Below are 24,015 nucleotides of genomic sequence, written 5' to 3'. Positions count from 1 at the left end.
CAGTCGCTCAGTCATGTCCAACTCTTTGCGACCCCATGAATCGCAGCACGCCAGGCCTCCCTGTCCATCACCAAATCCCGGAGTTCACTCAGACTCACGTCCAATGAGTCAGTGATGCCATCCAGCCATCTCATCCTCTGTCGTCCCCTTCTCCTCCTGCCCCCAATCCCTCCTAGCATCAGAGTCTTTTCCAATGAGTCAACTCTTCACATGAGGTGGCCAAAGTACTGGAGTTTCAGCTTTAGCATAATTCCTACCAAAGAAATCCCAGGGATGATCTCCTTCAGAATGGACTGGTTGGATCTCCTTGCAGTCCAAGGGACTCTCAAGAGTCTTCTCCAACACCACACTTCAAAAGCATCAATTCTTCGGCGCTCAGCCTTCTTCACAGTCCAACTCTCACATTCATACATGACCACAGGAAAAACCGTAGCCTTGACTAGACGAACCTTTGTTGGCAAAGTAATGTCTCTGCTTTTGAATATGCTATCTAGATTGGTCATAACTTTCCTTCCAAGGAGTAAGCGTCTTTTAATTTCATGGCTGCAGTCACCATCTGCAGTGATTTTGGAGCCCAGAAAAATAAAGTCTGACACTGTTTCCACTGTTTCCCCATCTATTTCCCATGAAGTGATGGGACCGGATGCCACGATCTTCGTTTTCTGAATGTTGAGCTTTAAGCCAACGTTTTCACTCTCCACTTTCACTTTCATCAAGAGGCTTTTGAGTTCCTCTTCACTTTCTGCCATAAGGGTTGTGTCATCTGCATATCTGAGGTTATTGATATTTCTCCAGGCAATCTTGATTCCAGCTTGTGCTTCCTCCAGTCCAGCATTTCTCATGATGTACTCTGCATATAAGTTAAATAAACACGGTGACAATATACAGCCTTGATGAACTCCTTTTCCTATTTGGAACCAGTCTGTTGTTCCATGTCCGGTTCTAACTGTTGCTTCCTGACCTGCATACAGATTTCTCAAGAGGTAGGCCAGGTGATCTGGTATTCCCATCTGTTTCAGAATTTTCCACAGTTGATTGTGATCCACACAGTCAAAGGCTTTGGCATAGTCAATAAAGCAGAAATAGATGCTTTTCTGGAACTCTCTTGCTTTTTCCATGATCCATTGGATGTTGGCAATTTGATCTCTGGTTCCTCTGCCTTTTCTAAAACCTGTATATAGTAGGCTCTGTATAGTAGGCTCCAGTTTCATCTACCTCGTTAGAACTGATTCAAATGCATTCTTTTTAATGGCTGAGTAATATTGCATTGTGTATATGCACTACAGCTTTCTTATCCATTCATCTGCTGATGGACATCTAAGTTGCTTCCGTGTCCTAGCTATTATAAACAGTGCTGCGATGAACACTGGGGTACAAGTGTCTCTTTCAATTCTGGTTTCCTCAGTGTGTATACTGCTACTGCTGCTGCTAAGTCGCTTCAGTCGTGTCCGACTCTGTGCGACCCCCATAGACGGCAGCCCACCAGGCTCCCCCGTCCCTGGGATTCTCCAGGCAAGAACACTGGAGTGGGTTGCCATTTCCTTCTCCAATGCATGAAAGTGAAAAGTGAAAGCGAAGTCACTCAGTCGTGTCTGACTCTTAGCGACCCCATGGACTGCAGCCTACCAGGCTCCTCAGTTCATGGGATTTTCCAGGCAAGAGTACTAAGCAGTGGGATTTCTGGGTCGTGTGGAAGTTCTATTTCCAGTTTTTTAAGGAATCTCCACATAATTCTTTTTAAATTCCCAAAGAAAGGCTTATTAATCCATCAAGTAAACATCTACTTAGAGCCCATTGTTAAAGGAAAGAGAAATAGCTAAGTGAGCACAAGGCTGGTCCCAAGTCCTCAGTTTCTAAATTCTTCTCTGGTCTGAATTAGGGGGAAAAAAATTTCTTTGGCCACATTTGTGGGATCTTAGTTCCACGCTGGGGACTGAACCCAAGGCCCCAGCAGTGAAAGCACTGAGTCCTATCCACTGGACCACCCGGGAAGTCCCAGGAAAAATAATGAACGAGACCCACCACCACCACCACCACCCCACCCCAGTTTTAGAGGGAAGAGAAATCTTGTTTTACAGGTTGATGGGTCCTGGTTTGCAAACTGTAACGGGCCCGAAGCAAAGTGCTTTCAATAAATGTGGTAAACAAACAGCAGAACTCAATGTCATCAATAAAACTGAGCTTTCCCAAATAACAGTATATTGGAGTCACACACACACTCCATTTAAACTGATGCAATGTTTGAGATGTGTGTTTGTTAAAAGGGCAAGTGAAGTAGCGTAAAGCTCCAGTGTGACCACTGGGATACAGAATGTTGTGCCAAAGAAAAATTTTGAGAATTTTTTTCAACAAGAGTCAGACCTAAAAGGCTACGAATTCATCTGGAAAAAAAAAAAAAACTAAGTGGAAAGTTTACGTTTTAAACTTTATTGATATTTTCCCTCTCTTTTATAAGGTCATTCGGTGAAGATCAAAAGCTCACAAGAGGAATTCATGGAAGAAAAGGCAAGGAAAAGTCGTTACAACTACTTTTTGTATAAATTGGTGTACCTGACCCAAGGCAATAATATGCACTGACTGAAATCAGAGCATCTAAAGATTATATAAAACTCCATTTTCTCAAGCCAAATGATTACGGGAATCTTCCAAAAGAAGTTTGACTCCAGTCTTCCCGTGCATTTTGTTATAAAGTAGAAGACCACAAAATATTTAATTCGGTGCTCACTGCCAATTTTCTACTTATTATGTTCACACACAAAAGTCATTTACAGTAAGTCAAGATGAGACAAAAGCTCCTGGTATACATCAGCACTTCATAAACACACACACACGCATGAGCTCCACTTCATCCATGTAAACTTACAAAGCAGGCACGATCCCCTTTAACACTTGAAAAGGAAGTTTAGAGAGATTAAAGAGTTTGCTTGGATCATGTAGCTCTGAGTCAGGAGCATCGTTCAGTTCTGGCTTTGCCATTACCTAGCTATAAATCCTATATATTTGTAAGTCACCTCTCTGACACCCTATTCTCTCGTATGCAAAATAAAAAAGACACAACTGAACATTTCTATTCCTTTAAAAGGTTAATTTGGGTTTTTAGGGCCTGATGATGGATGCCCAGACTTCTTGCTTGCACTCTTCCCCTCTACCCTGTCTTCCTTGTCTTGGTCTAATTCCACTCTTCTCCACCCACTCCACAAGAAGGTGGTAAAAGGAACAGCTCTCCTACCCCGAAAGAGGACTTAAAAAGTGTTGATAGTTGACAACACATCTGATTTTTAAAGGAAAAAAACTGTAAACAGAGAAATTAAAACTACTTCCTAAAAATAGACTGTTCATGACTTTCATTTTATACTACAGTTTTTTCATGATTACAGTGGATGAATGAGAACTGACTTCATAAAATTCCCTCAAATGCCTCACATCTTCACTACAAAAAATAAATAAATCATTGTGGTGATCTCACAATAACAAGTTTGGTAGACATGGAAGCAACTTAAATGTCCATCAACAGAGGAATAGATAAAGAAGATGCGGTATAGATATAAGATGGAATAGTACTCAGCCATGAAAAAGAATGAAATAATGCCCTTTGAAGCAACATGGATGGATCTAGAGATTGCCATTCCGAGTGAAGTTAGTCAGACAGAGAAAGACAAATATCATATGGTGTCACTTACACATGAAATCTTTAAAAAGGGTACAAATGAACTTATCTATAAAACAAAGAGTTACAGATGTAGAAAACAAAATTATGATTACCAGGGGATGGGGAAGTGACATATACACACTGCTATATATAAATTAAATAACTAGCAAGTACCTACTGCATAGCACAGAGAACCCTACTCACTATTCTATAACAGCCTAAAAGGGAAAAGAGTGGCTATATATATATAACTGATTCACTTTGCTATACACCTGAAACCAACACAACATTGTAAATCGATGTAAACTGCAAATCAATCCAATAAAAAAAATTTTTCTTAAGTTTGGTAAAGACGCATCATCAACTGCAAGTGAGAAATTATATATCTAGGCTATATTTATTTTTTTTGTTTTTTGTTTTTTTTTTAATTTTATTTTACTTTTAAAATTTACATAATTGTATTAGTTTTGCTAAATATCAAAATGAATCTGCCACAGGTATACATGTAAATGTCATTCTTTGTAAGTTAACTCTGAAAGAGAAGGCCAAGGGAAATAAATGAGTAGTTTTGTCTGAATCCTGTTTATAATCTACACAGGTACAAAACTTATGGTAGTTAAGTAGAAAACAAAATCTTAGTTTGGTAAGTAGTCATCTGTGCCTTTCGTGAAACTTCTGAGCTGCAGTGAATTGAGATTTTTCCATCCAGCCTAATTGTGAACCTCTCTTTCTAGTTCATTATTGAAAAGACAGAATAAGCTATCACTTCCAATGTATCTGTCAAAGGAGCTTAAATATTAAATAGAGAAAGCAGGTTAAATAGCATCAAATGGCTGAGATATGTGTATTTGAAATTCCTTGCAGACGGGAACTCAAGAGAAAAACAAGTGTACACGGAACAATTCAGTGGGTATTTGAGAGGAAGCATGATATTAACATTTGAATGCCTACTACAGGGACATGCCAAGCAGGAGGTTTTCTGTAGGTTGATTCATTTAATCAAGTCTTTAATCCTCTAAAAGGTAGGCATTACTATCCCATTTAACAGGTGAAGAAAGAAACTAGGTAATTTGCCCAAGGTCACACAGCTAATAAATACTGATGATCTATTTCCAGCTCAAATACACTTGAATATAAATGGCATGAAAAGTCTTTATACTTCCTCCTCCCACCTTTTCCATGCTTGGCTAGGGATTCAAATATACATGATTATAGAGCCCACACTCCTCAACAAGAGAAGCCACCACAGTGAGAAGCCTGAGCACAATTAGAGAGTAGCCCCTGCTTGCAGCAAGGCCCCACACAGCCAAAAATAAACAGCTTAAAAAACACACATGGTTATAGATTTCTACTGCTCATCTCTTACTACCGAGTATGAATCCGTACATGACAACCTGAAACTGAACAGCAACCATACCAAACGTATTTAATATCTCAATAAGGAAATAAGATCCAGTGTACCAAACTGCTATCTTCAGGTTTTTTTGAAATTTTCACTTAATTCTGCTATTAAAAAAAAAAAATTTTATAAAGAAGCTAAAAATCTGAAAAACGAAAAATAATTGTTAAACTACATGATTATGACAATTTATCAACTTCTACAGCAAGAGAGATGAGAAGATAGCATAAGATAGTGCAAGATAGAACTTGTACTTCCAGCAACAGGGTAAACTGGATAATCAGATAAAGCCATTTAAGTAGAAAATATCTTAAAAAATAAAAAGGTATTTTAGAACATACGGAAATTCTTCAGACATCAGAAATGATAAAAGAGATAAGTGAAGAATCAGCAACTGCCATAGAAATGTCTATTATTTAACCTGGTAGCCTTTAGTCTGGATTTAAACACCAAGACCAGAGAATGGAAAATAAAGTTCACATCAAAAACACTCACATAAAGCTACAGAGGTCAAAACAAATAAAACTGCCCCTTACTGATGGATCATGCCTGGCTTTTCCTTGGCGAAATGAGGGGAAAGAGAGGAAGTCTCTCCTGAGAATTTTTTTTAATTAAAAAAAAAAAAAAGTATTGAAGTATAATTGATTTACAATAATGTGCTAATTTCTGCTGTACAGTAAAGTGACTCAGTTATACATATATTCTTTTTCATATTCTTTTCCATTATGGTTTATCACAGGATACTGAATCTAGCTCCCTATGCTATACTCCAGGACCTTACTATTTATCCATCCTATATATTCTAGTCCGCATCTAAAGCAGCATTTCCTTTCATTTAAGCCCAAGGCCGCTGGGGGTTTTAAGCTCATGGTTCTGTCTGTATGACTAGCAGAGTTGAGAACTGAGAACCGCAGTGCGCCTGGGAACTCCCTCGAAAGAGCACCCTCCCCACCACCACTCAGCACACAGATACAACACCGAAGTACAACAAACATTATCAACAGGGTTTTTATTGTCTTGAGTGTATTCATTCAGCAGTTCAAATTCATTTTTCAAGTTTCCTATGAGCGGTTTCTCTGTTAAATCTAAATCCTCAGACGTCACATGAACTCTTCACTCTTTTTTCCTTCCCTAATAAACTACATTTGTTTTGGTGATGATTTTGATTAAATTTTGTTTCCTCTGAAAGAATAAAGCAGTGTTCACATTTTTTTTTGATGTACAATTGAGTTACAATGTTGTATTAATTTCTGCTGTAAAGTGATTTGTTACATATGTGTATAAATTTAAATATTCTTTTCCATTATGGATTATCATAGGATATTGAATATAGTTTCCCTGTGCTAGGACCTTGTTGTTTATCTATGCGATATATAAAAGCTGCTGCTGCTGCTGCTGCTAAGTCGCATCAGTCATGTCCGACTCTGTGCGACCCCATAGACGGCAGCCCACCAGGCTACCCCGTCCCTGGGATTCTCCAGGCAAGAACACTGGAGTGGGTTGCCATTTCCTTCTGAAATGCGTGAAAGTGAAAAGTGAAAGTGAAGTCACTCAGTCGTGTCCGACTCCTAGCGACCCCATGGACTGCAGCCCACCAGGCTCCTCCATCCATGGGATTTTCCAATCTGCTAATCTCAAACTCCCAATCCACTCCTTCCCTATCCACTAAGAATTCTCAAACCCAAGCCTATACTAGTGCACCCTTGGTAACAGGATCCAGAAACAAAACAAATTCATTTGGAATAGCCTTAGGCTAAGGCTGTGCTCTCAGGCAGAGAGACAAATACTGTCTGGAGCAAAGGACTTTAAACACAGTCTTCAAAGAAATCTCATGGTTAAAAACCCAATGATTATGATGAGCTCACAATCAAAAATATCACTAAAGATATTCGAGGAAAAACTATGACTAGTGAAGAATAACAGACTACAAAAAAAGACCACCAAAATAATAACAGAAGCTACAGAAAAAGACCACCAAAATAATGCAGATACTACAGTAATTGACATAGACTATTTATGCTTATAAAAATTTATCAAAAGTATGTTGAAGGAACAAGATACCATCAAAACTAATCATGCAGATTTCAAAAATAATCATGAGTGGGCAGGAACACTGAGAAAGCCCCTTTCCTAAGCCTCAGGCACAGAGAGCTTGCCTAACACTGAGGCTTGGGGGAGAAGGGAGACTATCAACTCACCCTCTACCCCACCATGAACCCTGCACCAAGTAACAAGCAACAACAGTCTACTGGCAAGGGAAGAGGTGGGAACACGGGGTGCCCTGGGGCCCAGGTATGCAGCACTGACCTGAAAACTGAGGTGGATCACTGAGAAAACCTTCCTGCCCACCCAAGGACTCATACTAAGCTCAAGGTAGCAGCAGGCCACCACTGAGGAAATTTAATCCTGTATTGTACTCACAATAAATATAAATATAGGAAAAGCAAAATTTAAATTCAGCTTAACTGCTGACAATGGTAACAGTTATATATATCAAGAGACTGAAGGAAAAAGAGAAATTACCACTTCAGTTCAGTTCAGTTGCTCAGTCGTGTCTGACGCTTTGCGACCCCATGAATCGCAGCATGCCAGGCCTCCCTGTCCATCACCAATTCCTGGATTTCACTCAAATTCATGTGCATCGAGTCAGTGATGCCATCCAGCCATCTCATCCTCTGTCGTCCCCTTCTCCCCCTGCCCCCAATCCCTCCCAGCATCAGAGCTTACTGATACACTATTCACCCCAGTTTCCGTTGTTCTTTAGCACATAATACCTGACACAATTTAAAAATCACTAGACACAAAAAGGGAAAAAAAGAGCCATGATTAATAGACAACACCGTCAACAGAACCAGACTCCAAGATGGCCCAGACTTCCTTAAGTATCAAATAGGATATTTAAAATGATTATAAATATGGTAAGGACATAACTGAATAAAATGATCAATGTATGTATATGAGGGAGGTAGATTTACTACAGAGATGAAAACTATATAAAAAGAGTCAAATGAAAATGCTTAAAATTCAGAGCAAAGTCATGGACTGAGGAAAAAACATTTACAAAACATATCTCCGATAAAGGACCTGTGTCCAGAACTCTTACTACTTCAATAAATAACATATTTTAAAAATTAGCAAAGTGTTGACACTGAACAAAAGATGCTATATGAATAGCCAAGAGCACATGAAAAATTTCTCAGCAACACTGGCCATAAGAAAAAAGTAAATACATCTGCAATGAAAAATTACTAAGGTATCCACTAGAATGACTACCATTAAAAAGATGGACAGTATCAAGTGCTGACAAGGACGTGAAAAACGACAATTCTCATGCATTGTTGGTGGGAAGGTAAAATCATACACTTTACAACACATTGGGCAGTGTTTGATAAAGTGAAATATACACGTACATATAAGCCAGCAATTCCACTTGAAGGCACTTACCCAAGAGAAACAAAAACATATGTCTACACAAAGACTTTTATGCGAATTTCACAGAAACTTCATTTATGAATAGCCATAAAATGTGAACAACTCAAGTACCTGTGGGTGGGTGAATGAACAACAGCAAAAATGAAGTATATCTATACAACAGATGTCTACTCAGAACCAAAACAATAAATTACCAATACACCTGACCACCTAGATGAATCTCCAAAATTTACTGTAAGTAAAAAGATACAAGAGACTAAAATATCGTATGATTCTAGTTTTACAACATTCTGAAAAAGGCAAAACTGTAGGGAGAGAAACAGATTGGTGGTTGTCAGATGCTAGAGGCTGAAAGGAAGGAAACTGCTCTTTCATTAAAACTTATAAATTAAATTTTCAAAATCAACTTACAAATAAAATCATTTATTTATTCAATAAACACTAAGTACCTATAGCACAGTAGGCACTGACAAAAAAAGAGGTTCTTTTAGTTGCATAACTCTGAATTTTCAGAAAAGTAACTGATGAGAACAAACAAAATAAAACTCATTTAATCCAAGTTTTCCATTATGTGTGGACAAAGTTATCAGTCAAAACTCTAAATATTTTCCCCATCTTCTTATAAAACTGTTACAAAATAGCCTGTATTTTACCATGATAATTTATATATTTATTAGAGTTGAACCATATGAAATTTCAGTATAATCAACAAAATAGTTCTTTCCTATGTTCCCCGAGACAAGATCTCAACTAAGAAATTTGTTCATCAATGGTCATGTCACACCTTCTCTTTGTAATGCAAAATAATCAACGACTGAATTTCTAGTCAAAACATCTGATATTTGGGGTGAGCTTCTTTTCACTTTTGAGAATTATTCCCAAAATCCAGACTAAAATGTGTTATTCATCTTGTAAATAGAAATGATTGCCATGGAGACTTAGCTGACTTCTGGTTTCTTATTTCTAATACAAAGACTAAAGGACAACAAAGTTATTCCCATTTTTAGTCCAAAGTCTTATCTTTAACCTCCTTCTTTACCGTTAGTACAAAACATGTGACAATCCTTCTCAAAAGGTTTATTTCATCAAGGCATTTTAAAGTGGAATATACCTACTTATAAAAAAATATACTTGCCAGAATCAGGAAAACTTAAAAGGAATATCCTTTTGTTGAATAAGCAATATTAGATGGTATAATTCATGCAAATAACTTTAGAAAAAATGTCAATGTTCATGCTTTAACACTATCTTAGTATCTTTTTATAAGTCACTGGGGCATATGTACACTTCTAGTGGATTATTTCCATTAACTGTGCTGACAGTATTTGGCCTGGAGGAACTACTAATTCTACGGTCCCTGACGTCTTCTTTAGGCACCTAACTGACAGGTGTCACTCAACAACCACACACCAGGAAAATGGAGTTTCAGGACCATGAGTCTCACAAAGAACTGCATCACAGAGAAAACACAATGAACAGAAATTCATTAAACATTAGAGATGAAACTTTTCATCCCTCATGCATAATATTTTTCAGAATCCCAAAATATGAAAGTTCTCCAAGTTAAAAAGTCTAGTTTTCTTTTTCCAATGTTTTTCCTCAAGCCACACTCAAATTTTTCTGCTTTTGCTTGCTTGATTTCTTCATCTTTTATAACTGTTTCAAATCTTCAAGTTACGGAATTTAATCTTTAGTCAAATGAATGCTACGAAAAAGCCTAATGTTTTAAAATATAAATTATATCAGATTGGAAACTGGTATAAATTCAAGAATACTTAATCCAATTTTTCAAGTAAAAGTGAGATTTTGCAGACTCTCTTACCCTACAACCGACTTCAGGTATTTTCCACTATGTAAGAGATTATCTAAAGTAAACTTGTGCTATCCAACCTTTGCAGAAAGAATGTGTGCCAGCAGATGAACAAAACCCAAACACCACATACACAGGTAACTCTATACCTCGATTTTAATTGTTTAAAACCTAAACATTGTCAATAATAGCAACCAACTTAACAATCTTCAGAGAATGAAAACCAGATGAAAAGTCTTACATCATCATGAATCACACAGCAATGGAATTTAGCTTTAGATCACCCTTAGGATTCTCCTGACTATAATCAGGTTCGGAGCTTTGATTTTTATAATCTAGGCCACTGGCTCCCAACTACTTCTCCCTCCACATTTCCTTCAAAAACGATGGAGTTACCTCTTTAAAACTCCATTTTTAAACTCCAGGAAGAAAAAACATGGGATCCTCTTGGTATTAGTGCTTCTGCATTTAGTGAAGCAGCAGAAGCAGAGAGAGGCACAAGAGAACTTCAAGGACTAAAAGAGAAACCCAAGCTCAGTATGCAAGTCCTTGTAAAGTCATGAATGTAAAGAATACACTCCTATATATAACACAGATAACTAATAAGGACCTACTATATAGCATGTGTGCATGCTCAGGCACTTCAGTCGTGTCCAACTCTTTGCAACCCTATGGACTGACTGTAGCCCACCAGGCTCCTCTGTCCATGGGATTCTCCAAGCAAGAACACTGGAGTGGGTAGCCATGCCATCCTCCAGGGGATCTCCCAACCCAGGGATTAAATCTGCATCTCCTGCATTGCGTGTGGATTCTTAATTGCTGAGCCACCAGTGAAGCCCCCTATATAGTATGTGAATTTTCTCAGTCATGTCCAACTCTCTGTGACCCCATGGACTGTAGCCTACCAGGCTCCTCCAACCATGGGATTTTCCAGGCAAGAGTACTAGAGTGGGTTGCCATGTCCTTCTCCACGGGATCTTTCCAACCCTGGAATCGAACCCAGGTCTCCTGCACTGCAGGCATACACTTTACCATCTAAGCCACCAGGGAAGCCCCCTATATAGTATGCTGCTGCTGCTAAGTCGCTTCAGTCGTGTCTGACTCTGTGCGACCCCATAGATGGCAGCCCATCAGGCTGCCTATATAGTATAGGGAACTCTAATGCTGCAATGGCCTATATGGGAAAAGAATCTAAAAAAGAGTGGATATAGTTAGTATATGTATAACAGATTCACTTTGCTGTACACCTCAAACTTACCCAACATTGAAAATCAACTATACCCCCAACAAAAAAATTTTTTTAAAAGAAAGCATCTCCCCCTTAAAAAGTCTAACAGCACCAGGTTGCCACCAATACACCAGATCAGACCATTTTGGAAAATATCCTACTCACACAAAGGAAATTAAAAACATTAGAATAAAATTCAGCTATCAATACCCTGCTGCTGCTGCTGCTAAGTCGCTTCAGTCATATCCGACTCTGTGCAACCCCCATGGACTGCAGCCTACCAGGCTTCTCCGTCCATGGGATTCTCCAGGCAAGAACACTGGAGCGGGTTGCCATTTCCTTCTCCAATGCATGAAAGTGGAAAGTGAAAGTGAAGTCGCTCAGTCGTGTCTGACTCTTAGCAACCCCATGGACGGCAGCCTACCAGGCTCCTCCATCCATGGGATTTTCTGGGCAACAGTACTGGAGTGGGGTGCCATTGCCTTCTCCCAATACCCTGCTAGAGTCTCACAATTAAAAAGAATTTATCTGTATTTCATGTATGAAAGAATGGGACAAATTATAAAAAGACAAGCTGATAACAAAATGTATCTCCAAAATCTCAACTATTTCATGACAAAAGAATGTTTGGTTTGAAATATTTAAATCAGACATAATGTACATAACACATTAATACAGTGTTTTTCAACCTTGGCAGCACTATGAAGTCACCTGAGGTGGAGGGTGGAGGGTCCTCTCTATTCATTCCCTTTCCCTCCCTCCTGGCATGAAGACACTGAGATCCCAGGAAGTGGGACCATGATAGGGACTGAGTGCCGTACAGAGACATTGGCGGCAGCAAGCCGGCTGCCAGAGGGAGAGGAGAATAGGGGAGTACTGCAGGGGCAGAAAAGAAGCTTCCTGTGTGGTTGGAACTAATTAACTAACTGGGCACAGAATTAATAGACTGAGGATAATGGAAGCCAGCCTCCTCAATTTCTAGAGAAGAAGAAAGGCTACAAAGAATACTGAAGAATTAAATTACAAATTGAACTATCAGAATAAACTCATTATTACAGTAAGTTATACAGACAGATTCAGAAATAGTCACAGATGCATATGTGTGGATATCCGTAGACGCGTGTACATTTCCTAGTTCTGCCTGCTGAGAGGGCCTAGAAGAAGCAGCAGCACTGACACCCCAATCACGATTCTAGAGAGCATCTCCCACTCAAAAGAACAAGAGCAAGAGACTTCCCTGGTGGTCCAGTGGTTAAGACTCTGCGCTTTCACTGTAGGGAGCGCAAGTTCGATCCCTACCCAGGGAACTAAAGATCCTGCATGTAGCATAATGTGGCCAAAAAAAATTAATTAATTTAAAGAGAAAAGAACACAGGATAGGGCTGGGGCGGGGATAATACAATATAAGCCTGGAACATTTTGTTGTGCCTGAAAGCAGGAAAATGCTCAAGAAAAGATAAGAAATTGTCAAAAGAACACAGGGGTCAACGTGAAAGATTCCAAATCCAGAACAATGTGAGCATCACAATAATGATATTATCAGATTAAAATCTACTAAATAAAATGAGAATTCTAAATACATACTGAAACAAGTTATGAATAAATCAGTTGATAAATCAGGGAGAAAAGAAAGCTCTTACAAAATATCAACTAATAAATATAGGTGGGATATTGAAAATAAACCATCATCATTCAGCAACCATCAAGTAGCAGTCTAAAAAGATAGGAGCTGTGAATGAATGCTAGGGCTTACGGGTGGAGATCTGATGAAGAATAGGATACAGGCACCATATGGGAATACCTTCTTACCAAACATAATTAAATACAAGGGGGATAATAATAGTGACTTCACAGTGGACAAACTTAGCATTCACCGACCTCATGAAGTGACCACAGTTAACATCACCAGTGGTTAGACAGATTATTTCTCCTGACGTGATACACCTTAAAGGGCCCGGCATCATTCCTGCCAAGATCGCATGGCCTGAGTCTGGTCCCAGGTAAGGGTTTCCCCTGTCAAGGGCATGAGAAACAGGGGAGAGACATAGGAATGGGTTCCATACTGAAGAAGACTGGTGGACGTGACAACTAAACTCACGTTCACATATACACTCCTAGACCAGAAAGGGAAAGGTCGGCCCTCCGGGGGCATCTGTTGAAATCTGAACAGAGTACTGGACTGTGTGATGATTTTGTATAGTGTTGATTTCCTGATGGCTGAGAGATCATTTTTCCATTCTTTCCCATCCTCCCTTACTTTCCTTTGTCTCACCATCATGGAAACACAGACATCCAAGGAAGGGGGGCAGAAAAGGGGACAGGGTGCAAGTCTCCATCAGCCCAGGGAGAGCGGAGGGCAGTGAAGGGGAACCAAGACAGGGACGGGGGAAGGAGAGTGACCACACAGTGGTCATTACAGATATAGATGTACGTATGGAAGGGCTCTTCTTGGAGGGAGGCACACACCATCGCCTTTAGGGGTGATGGAGCATTATTCGTAAAAAAGGATTACATAGGGACTTCCCTAGTGGTTCAGGGGTTGAGAATCTCCCTTTCAATGCAGGGGACACAGGTTGGATCCCTGGCTGGAGAACTAAGACCCCACATGCCGTGGGGAAAATAAGCCAGCATGCCATAACAACATGCCAAAATAAGCCGTGTGCCGCAACTAAGACCTGAGGAAGCCAAACAAACTTTTTTTTAAAGGTTATATAGGTTAATATAAAGGAAAAAATTCAGGAAAAGGTTAACAACTAGGAATCTAGAGGACAGGAGTACAAGAGTTCTTGGCAGCATTTTTGGAGATCCAATATTATTTAAAAAGGAAACTTACCTATTAGCAAAGAATCCCCTAGGGAGATTGTTAAAAATCCCAATACCCCAGGTCGCCCCTTTGACAAACTGAATCTTCGGGTGGGGGGAATCCACTGACTTAGCACTCTACGATACACAGGGATTGTTCAATAAATGGTTGATACAGCTATGACCTAGTGGCTCAGTGGTAAAGAATCTGCCTGCCAACACGGGAGATGCAGGTTCGATCACTGGGTTGGGAAGATCCCCTTGAGGAAGAAATGGCAACCTGTTCCAGTATTCTTGCTGGGAAGTTCCATGGACAGACGACCACGGCAGGCTACAGTCCGTGGAGTCAGAAAGAGTCGGACATGACTACGCATGCACATGTAGCAACTGCTGCTCAGACTATTCTACTTAGCATGACCTCACAGGTCTATACTGGAGGAGGGCAAAGCAACCCACTGCAGTGTTCTTGCTTAGAGAATCCGACGGGCAGAGGAGCCTGGTGGGCTACAGTCCATAGGATTGCAAAGAGTCAAACACGGCTGAAGCGACTGCATGCACGCACACAAATGTCTATACGCAGAACATAATCTATATATTGAAAATAACTCTTTAAGACAACAATCCTGAATAACTGTGGCCTATCTTAAGCAGCAAAGTTCCAACACAAGTAATGAGGTTGCTACTATTAGCAGAGACCGCACTAAGAAGACTGTAAGTAAAATATTAATAGTGATGGGAAAACAAGTCTTTAATCTCTAAAATGCTTATTATATCACAAAACAGTTACTGAATTTGATCTCAGATAAGACTATAAATTACAAACATTATTTGCCTATGGAATCCTCAGAAATAAATAAAATATAAACTTCAGTTGGAATAAAAAAGAAGCCTATTTAAGTAATAGCTACTTGTGCTAAATGGGTTTTTAAGTAGCTCTTCAAATTTTGTTATTCTGTTCACTAAAAAAAAACAATAAAAAAACAAGCTGTACCTATTCAAATTGTCTCTATGCTCAGAAATCCAAATCAAAACTACAATGAGATATCACCTCACACAGGTCAGAATGGCCATCATCAAAAAATCTACTAACAAAAATGCTGGAGATGGTGTGGAAAAAAGGGAACCGTCTTACACTATTGGTGGGAATGTAAATTGGTACAGCCACTATGGAGAACAGCATGGAAGCTCCTTTTGAAACTAAAAATAGAACTACCACATGACCAAGCAATCCCACTCCTGGGCATATACCCAAAGAAAACCATAACTCAAAAAGATACATGCACCAGAATATTCATTGCAACACTTTTACAACAGCCAAGACATGGAAGCAACTTAAATGTCCATCAACAGAGGAATGGCTAAAGAAAGTGTGGTACATATATACAATGGAATATTACTCAGCCATAAAAAGGAGTGGAACCGTGCTATTTGCAAAGATGCAGATAGACCTAGACACTGGCATACTGTAAGTCAGAAAGAGAAAAATCAACATACTATAGTATCACTTACATGGAGAATTTAGCAAGAATGATGTAGACGAACTTATTTGCAAAGCAGAAGCAGACACACAGGTAGAAAACAAATGTGTGGATAACCAAGGTGGGAAGAGACGTGGGATGGAATGGGAGATTGGAGTTGACCTATTTACACTGTGTGTGTGTGTGTGTGTGTGCGTGCGCATGCACGCGCGTGTGTGCACTCAGCTGTGTCCAACTCTGCAACCCCTGGACTGCAGCCCACCAGGCTCCTCTGTCTGTGGAATTTTCCAGACAATTTGACAATTGTCCAGATAATTTTTTAAAAATTAATTTTTATTGGAGTATAGTAGCTTCACAATGTTACTTTCTGCTGTTACAAGAACATGAATCAGCTATATGTATGCGTATATATTCACATATCCCATCTGTTTTTTATTTCCTTCCATTTAGGTCACCACAGAGCATTGGTAGAGTTCCTTATGCTATACAGTTTTCATTTTCAGGTTTTCATTAGTTATCTATTTTATACATAGTAGTGTATATATGGACTGCCCAGGTAGCAAAGTGGTAAAAAATCCACCTGCCAATGCAGGAGATGCAAGAGATGTGGGTTCAGTTCCTGGGTCAGTAAGATCCCCTGGAGAAGGAAATGAAAACCACCACCCTGCCTGTATCTGGACTTAGCACATATGTTACACTGCAATGCAGTGTTATATGCAAACAAAACTCCAAGGGGGAATAGATGGTATGTTCAATTCATTCGTAAGGACCACTGATTTCTTTAAACAGTGTGTCAGGTGGCCTTTCAAGAATAATGCATCAATAGGCAAAACGAGAGATAGAGGGAGCGCATTCATGTAGATGGAATAGCAAGCCTTTGCTGCATCCGGGGAGCAGCTGGCCACCCATTTGGCAGCAGCACGTAATTAGTATGGGCTTCCCTGGTGGTTCAGATGATAAAGAATCCCCCTGCAATGCAGGAGACCCGGGTTCAATCCCTGGGGTCAGGAAGATCTCCTGGAGAAGGGAATGGTAACCCACTCCAGTATTTTGCCTGGAGAATCCCATGGACATGATTAGTATACAAAAGTTGACATTGAAGAGGATGGAAAGTGAGGCTAGCACAGAAGACAGCGGCACTGAAATCACAGGCAAATCCAAGCCTGGTTAGTGTCTAGCTTGTAATAGATGTTCAATAAATGTGTACTATGGTAAGTCATGGTGGAGACACAGTCAAGATTATAAACTGTCTGTACACCCAGATACAGTCAGCCACATGCAATATTCTGAAGGTTGGAAGTAGTCCTGGCAGCGCATGTGGAGATGTCATTTATTTCCATTCCTTCAGCTGGTTGTGAATACTTGAAGAAATTGCTAGAGTTGTATTCTTAGATCAAGAAACTTGGTAAGAGTTCTGAAAGACAGAACATACTAGGACTTTTGAGGTTTAAGTCAGGGGTCCCCAGCCTCCAGCATCTAAGGCCTGATGATCTGAGGGGCAGCTAATGTAAGAATAGTAGAAATAAAGCGCACAATAAATGTGATGAGCTTGAATCATCCTGAAACCACCCTCCCCGCCAGTCCATGGAAAAACGGTCTTCCATGAAACCGGTCCCTGGTGCCAAAAAGGCTGGGGGCTGCTGAGTTAAACAACCGTTTTCCTACTGAGGTCCCAGCCTACATGTATTTGCTGGCACAGAGTAGGGGCAGTGGCACTTGGTAAAGGATACACGGTACCCTGATTCAAACAGACCTGTGGCCTGAACACGTGGCAGATGAAGGCAAGATGCCAGCAGCTTTCCATGCTGGACTGTTCTGAGCTCACACTTTGCTGAACTACATTTTCATGGAAATAAAGCCACCCTTCAGAAGAGAACTGCATAGTCTGACACTCAGGAAAGGGGCTTTCAATTTCCGCCCCTGCCCCTGGGGTCCCCCGTGTTTGCATGTGTGTGAATCTCTGAGTGTTTGTCCCAGCAGTAGGGCTCAGTTTCAAAAAGAACTGAAAACCAACCAGATCCATGAAGATGATGCAACAGCACTGGAATTTTGGAAACAACTCTACACATCCCTAAACTATTTCTGGCTACTTGGCCAAACTCAGGGCAGTGTTTGTGTCTGCCCATCCCAGTGAAAACAATCTCTTATGTGAAATATGCCAGCTACCACTAGCAGGACAAACCATCAAAACCATCCACCCTGACTAAATACATACTATACTGCAGAGAATAACCAATCATTTCTTTGTGTTCGTCTGTGTGCACACACGTGTGTTCAGTTCATGTACCTGACTCTTTGTGACCCCATAGACTGTAGCCCACCAGGCTCCTCTATCCATGGAATTTTCCAGGCAAAAATACTGGCGTGAGTTGCCATTTCCTACTTCAGGGGATCTTCCCAACCCAGGGATCGAACTCACGTCTCTTGTGTCTCCTGCATTGGCAAGACTGACGCCACCTGGGAAGCCCTTATTTATTTATTTATGGCCACACTACGTGGCACGTAGGATGTTAGTTCCTCAACCAGGAATCGAACCTGTGCCCCCTGCATTGGAGGTGCAGAGTTCTAACCACTGGATCACCAGGGGAGTCCCACGAATAACTAACCTTTTAAATACATCAATCACGTTATTAAAAGGACTCGATGATTAGCTCTAAGGCAATAACTATGCATTATTGTGACTAGTCTATTAATCTGTTTCCTGTTTATCTCTTGTATTACTGGTTAAAATATTTACTGGCATGACCCCAATGTTCAAGTGTATGTAACAGGCTGTCAGGGAAACTTGTGCTTGGCCTCCATGTGCACAGATTTCAAATTATGAAGCCTTCCACTAATAGTAAAAACTTATTTAAGGAAAGGGGGAAAAAAACTAACAAAGTTCCAGCTATGTGCTAGGCACAGTGCTTGTTCTCTTCCACCCAATATACAAAATATGTATAAGAGTTCTGTAATAAATATATAAAAACAAGCTACCTCCTGCCAGACAATAATCTTATTAAATACACTATTTCCCAAAAGTCACTCAGTTGCAGAGTCGGACACGACTAAGTGACTGAACTGAACTGAAGGTCTCTAAGTTAAAACGTTGTGGCTTTATAAAATGTTTTAAAATGAATTATAAGGTTAAGGTAACAAGGTGATATAAAACTGACCATTTTTAATGGATAATGCTATAAAATTTCAAGTCAGAACAATAAATACTTATTAAATACCTACAATGGATGTATCAAAATGCACCAAGAATATGCCTAAGAGTAAGTAAACTTTCTAGTAACTTATAATCACAGCAGCATGCATGGATGTGTGTACACAGTTATTTTCATTTGTGTTACTCCAAAATTATGAGGAAAACACCTGTATTCTGGGTCTGGAGGCCAATCATTCTGCCACGAGACTGTAATGAGGGTGTGATGATTAGTATTAACTCAGACACTGCTAAAGGGCCTCAAATCTCAGGACTCCCATATTTCTACTTAGACACATCATGGTGGTAAATTCTCTTTTCAAGGTTCTAATTTAACTGCATTTGGAAAATCAAAGAATTTTAGAGTTGGCAGAGTAGTTACATTCATTTTGTCTAGTTCCCTCATTTTAGAGACAAGAAGACTAACTTAGAAAAGGGAAAATTCTCACAGTAACACTGCTAGTTAACAGTTCTGCTGCTTCACCGGATCAACACCTCTAACTCTACCTGCTTCTTCTGAACTGTTAAGTATGTTTACTTGTTTCTGCACTACACAGCTTACAAGATCTTAGTTCCCAGACCAGTCATCGAACCCTCACACCTGGCAGCAAAAGTTCCAACCACTGGAGTGCCAGAGAATTCCCAAGTGTGAATTTTTAATATTCTTTCTGTCCCAATTCATTACTGAATGTGGATGGTTCCTTACAATCTCAAATTCAGTAATTAACATGATCTTTCAATCATCTTCATCCTACTATCTCAAAAAAAAAAAAAAAACACTTTTATCTCAGTCATACCTACCTACCCTTGCCAAACCTAGAACAAGATTCAAAGGTCTGTAGGAAAGCTGTGATCTTGCTCTTCCACCACAAATTTGGGGGCATAACTTGCTTTCCACCACAAGCACTATACGGCAGTAGATAAGCAAAGCTAAAGCCTTGAAAACACATGTTATCTTTACTCAGCAATGGCACTCGAGATGTATGTGATTCACCATGAGGACTGCAGGGATCTTACAAAGCACACAGGAAACCAGAGCATCCCATGAAGAATCAAGAGAATACCAGAAGGAAAATTAGGATGGAAGAAGGTAACTTGAGTTAGAAATTTGATCCCTGCTTCCTTCAAGCAAAGAAAGAAACCACATTTGTACAGTATTCAGTACTGTCCATGAAGCTAAAAAGTAAGCCAGTGTTCCAGGGGCAAAAGCACTGAGGTTGCTGGTATGAAGCTCTGCAAGCAATTTCCCCAGCAGTTCCTCAGCAAGAGTCAATCTGTGATGTGGTGGGTGTCCTCCGTAACACTGGCGTGTGCTGGGTCTCTTCTCATAGTTTCTAAATACAGGTTGATGGCCTGGTGCCGCGTAAAGGAGAGACAGACAACACATCTCACTGGGAGAGGCGGGTAGGGGGAGGGCAGGAGTACATGCAAAGGAGGTCCAAATCTCCCTTAGAGAACCATCTGGCTTCATTCCAGTTCCCAGACCAATGGGTGATTAAGGTCAGAAGCTGGTCACAATCATTTTAGCCTGTTAAGTGTTCAAGGCAGGCATTCCTCATTGCCTACAAAAGTAATTTGTAAGTTGGGGGTGGGTGAAGAGGAGGCCCAGTAATTTTCTGGTCTCTAAAAAGCATAATTTAACAAACTCTAACAGAAGTTTTGCCATTAACACTTATACTTCTTAATAAATTTTCAAGGACTAACTGACGTTGGTTTCATCTTTTCCTATTACGACGTTTTTTTCATCTTGACTTATTTTTAACAAAGGGAATTCCAGGTTGACTTTAAAAGTTTATTGAAAGGATATAAAGAGGCTGAGTTTTAATGAAAATAAATTATAAACCGATGAGGAATGAATGAATATGATGTGCTATAAGTGATCAATACAATTATAAAGAAGTCTAAACTAGCAAAATAAACCCTTTCAATAAAATCTGATCTGGATTAGTATTACAAAATACCTTGAAGTCTGAAATTAGCACCTCCAAACCCCCACTTCAGCAGCAAAGAAGAGGATAGCCTATGTTCCACAGAAGACAGGGTCATCCTAAGCAGATTGCAAACCCCTCACAAAGTCATTTAGACAAAGGCTGATATAACCAGCTCACAAACAAACCATGAATTGGTGGGGCGGAGTGGGGGGAGGGCGGGCAGTAACAAATGACAACCCATTCAAGTATACCTGCCTGGAGAATCCCATGGATAAGGGAGCTTAGTAGGCTACAGTCCACGGGGTCGCAAGAGTTGGACATGACTTAGTGACTAAAGCACCACCACCAGTAACATGAACCCCAACATCACTACTTTCAACTGCTCTCTTGAATCCTTCCTTCCCCGTCTTTTATGAGAAACGTAAAACTGTTAGTCATTCAGTCATGTCCGATTCTTTTCAACCCCATGGACTGTAATCCACCAGCCTCCCCTGTCCATGGAATTCTCCAAAACAGAATACTGCAGTGGGTACCCATTCCCTTCTCTGGGGGAATCTTCCCAACCCAGAGATTGAACCCAGGTCTCCTGCATTGCAGATAGATTCTTTACCATCTGAGCCACCCAAGAATCCATCAACTTCTAGTCATACGAAAGCAGTATGAGAAACGCAGTCCTGTGAAGGGTGACTCTCCACTCTCATGACCAATTCTGTTAACCCCACTCTCCGTGACCACCCAGGTTTACAACTCCAAAAACTCCTGGCAGTGTTGACAGGGGGAGGAGAGGAGAGAGCAACAGAAAGAGAAGGCACACAGGGATCGGGTGCTGCGCTTTCCTCCCTTCAAATCTCTTCTGAGCTTCAGAGCTTCTACTCAGGTGGTAACTAGCATTTTTTTAATGAGACAGAAAAAAATCAGGCTATATTACATGTAAATGTTATTCTCATTAAATTTTTTTCCATTTATTTCTATATAGGTGTGTACAGGGTCAGGATGTAAAATGTATTTTTTATTGCTAGTGACAGTCAAAAAATTCAAAGTCACGTCTTTTGATCTCAGATGGTGCAACAAAACAGTGGTTACAGCCACAACCCTGGGAGCTGGATCACCTCACTCCAAATTTCAAACACTAAATCTTTCTATGAAAAATGAATACCGTATGTTAACACATATATGTGGAATCCAGAATAATCGTGTAGATGATCTTATTTGCAAAGCAAAAATAGAGACACAGACATAGAGAAAAAACATATTGGACACCGAGAGGGAACAGGGGCAGGGGTGAATTGGAAGACTGAGATTGACATATAAACACTATTGATACTGTGTATGAAAAGACAACTAATGAGAACCTACTGTTTAGCACAGCGAACTCCACATGATGCTCTGTGGTGACCTAAATGGGAAGGAATCCAAAAAAAGAGGAGATATGTGTATACATCTAGCTGACTCACTTTGATGTACAGTATAAATGAGTACATTTTAAAGAAACTATGGGGAAAACCAATAGACCATTCAAGTATGACCTACATCAAATCCCTTATGATTATACAGTGGAAGTGAGAAACAGATTTAACGGACTAGATCTGATAGATAGACTGCCTGATGAATTATGGACGGAGGTTCGTGACATTGTACAGGAGACAGGGATCAAGACGATCCCCATGGAAAAGAAACGCAAAAAAGCAAAATGTCTGTCTGGGGAAGCCTTACAAATAGCTGTGAAAAGAAGAGGAGTGAAAAGCAAAGGAGAAAAGGAAGGATACAAGCATCTGAATGCAGAGTTTCAAAGAACAGCAAGAGATAAGAAAGCCTTCCTCAGCAATCAATGCAAAGAAATAGAGGAAAGCAACAGAATGGGAAAGACCAGAGATCTCTTCAAAAAATTAGAGATACCAAGGGAACATTTCATGCAAAGATGGACTCGATAAAGGACAGAAATGGTATGGACCTAACAGAATCAGAAGATATTAAGAAGAGATGGCAAGAATACACAGAAGAACTGTACAAAAAAGATCTTCACAACCAAGATAATCACGATGGTGTGATCACTCACCTAGAGCCAGACATTCTGGAATGTGAAGTCAAGTGGGCCTTAGAAAGCATCACTACGAACAAAGCTAGTGGAGGTGATGGAATTCCAGTTGAGCTATTTCAAATCCTGAAAGATAATGGTGTGAAAGTGCTGCACTCAATATGCCAGCAAATGTGGAAAACTCAGCAGTGGCCACAGGACTGGAAAAGGTCAGTTTTCATTCCAATCCCAAAGAAAGGCAATGCCAAAGAATGCTCAAACTATCGCACAATTGCACTCATCTCACAGGCTAGTAAACTAACGCTCAAAATTCTCCAAGCCAGGCTTCAGCAATACATGAACCATGAACTTCCAAATGTTCAAGCTGGTTTTAGAAAAGGCAGAGGAACCAGAGATCAAATTGCCAACATCCGCTGGATCATCGAAAAAGCAAGAGAGTTCCAGAAAAACATCTACTTCTGCTTTATTGACTATGCCAATGCCTTTGACTGTGTGGATCACAATAAACTGTGGAAAATTCTGAAAGAAATGGGAATACCAGACCACCTGACCTGCCTCTTGAGAAACCTATATGCAGGTCAGGAAGCAACAGTTAGAACTGGATATGGAACAACAGACTGGTTCCAAATAGGAAAAGGAGTACATCAAGGCTGTATATTGTCACCCTGCTTATTTAACTCATATGCAGAGTACATCATGAGAAACGCTGGGCTGGAAGAAGCACAAGCTGGAATCAAGATTGCTGGGAGAAATATCAATAACCTCAGATATGCAGATGACACCACCCTTATGGCAGAAAGTGAAGAAGAACTAAAATGCCTCTTGATGAAAGTGAAAGAGGAGAGTGAAAAAGTTGGCTTCAAGCTCAACATTCAGAAAATGAAGATCATGGCATCTGGTCCCATCACTTCATGGCAAATAGATGGGGCAACAGTGGAAACAGTGTCAGACTTTATTTTTCTGGGCTCCAAAATCACTGCAGCTGGTGACTGCAGCCATGAAATTAAAAGACACTTACTCCTTGGAAGGAAAGTTATGACCAACCTAGATAGCATATTCAAAAG

The 24,015-nt window shown here is 40.2% G+C and overlaps 1 protein-coding gene across 3 annotated transcripts in view; it reads right to left on the bottom strand.

Annotated features, from left to right (window-relative positions):
- The window catches only part of BICC1 (BicC family RNA binding protein 1), a 349,295-nt gene that overhangs the window by 185,563 nt on the left and 139,717 nt on the right, over positions 1 to 24,015 (bottom strand). The window lies entirely within an intron of this gene.

The sequence above is a fragment of the Bos indicus x Bos taurus genome, chromosome 28 (genome assembly GCF_003369695.1).
Source record: "Bos indicus x Bos taurus breed Angus x Brahman F1 hybrid chromosome 28, Bos_hybrid_MaternalHap_v2.0, whole genome shotgun sequence".
NCBI classification, from domain to species: Eukaryota; Metazoa; Chordata; class Mammalia; order Artiodactyla; family Bovidae; genus Bos; species Bos indicus x Bos taurus.
This window is presented reverse-complemented; position numbering and strand designations above follow the sequence as displayed.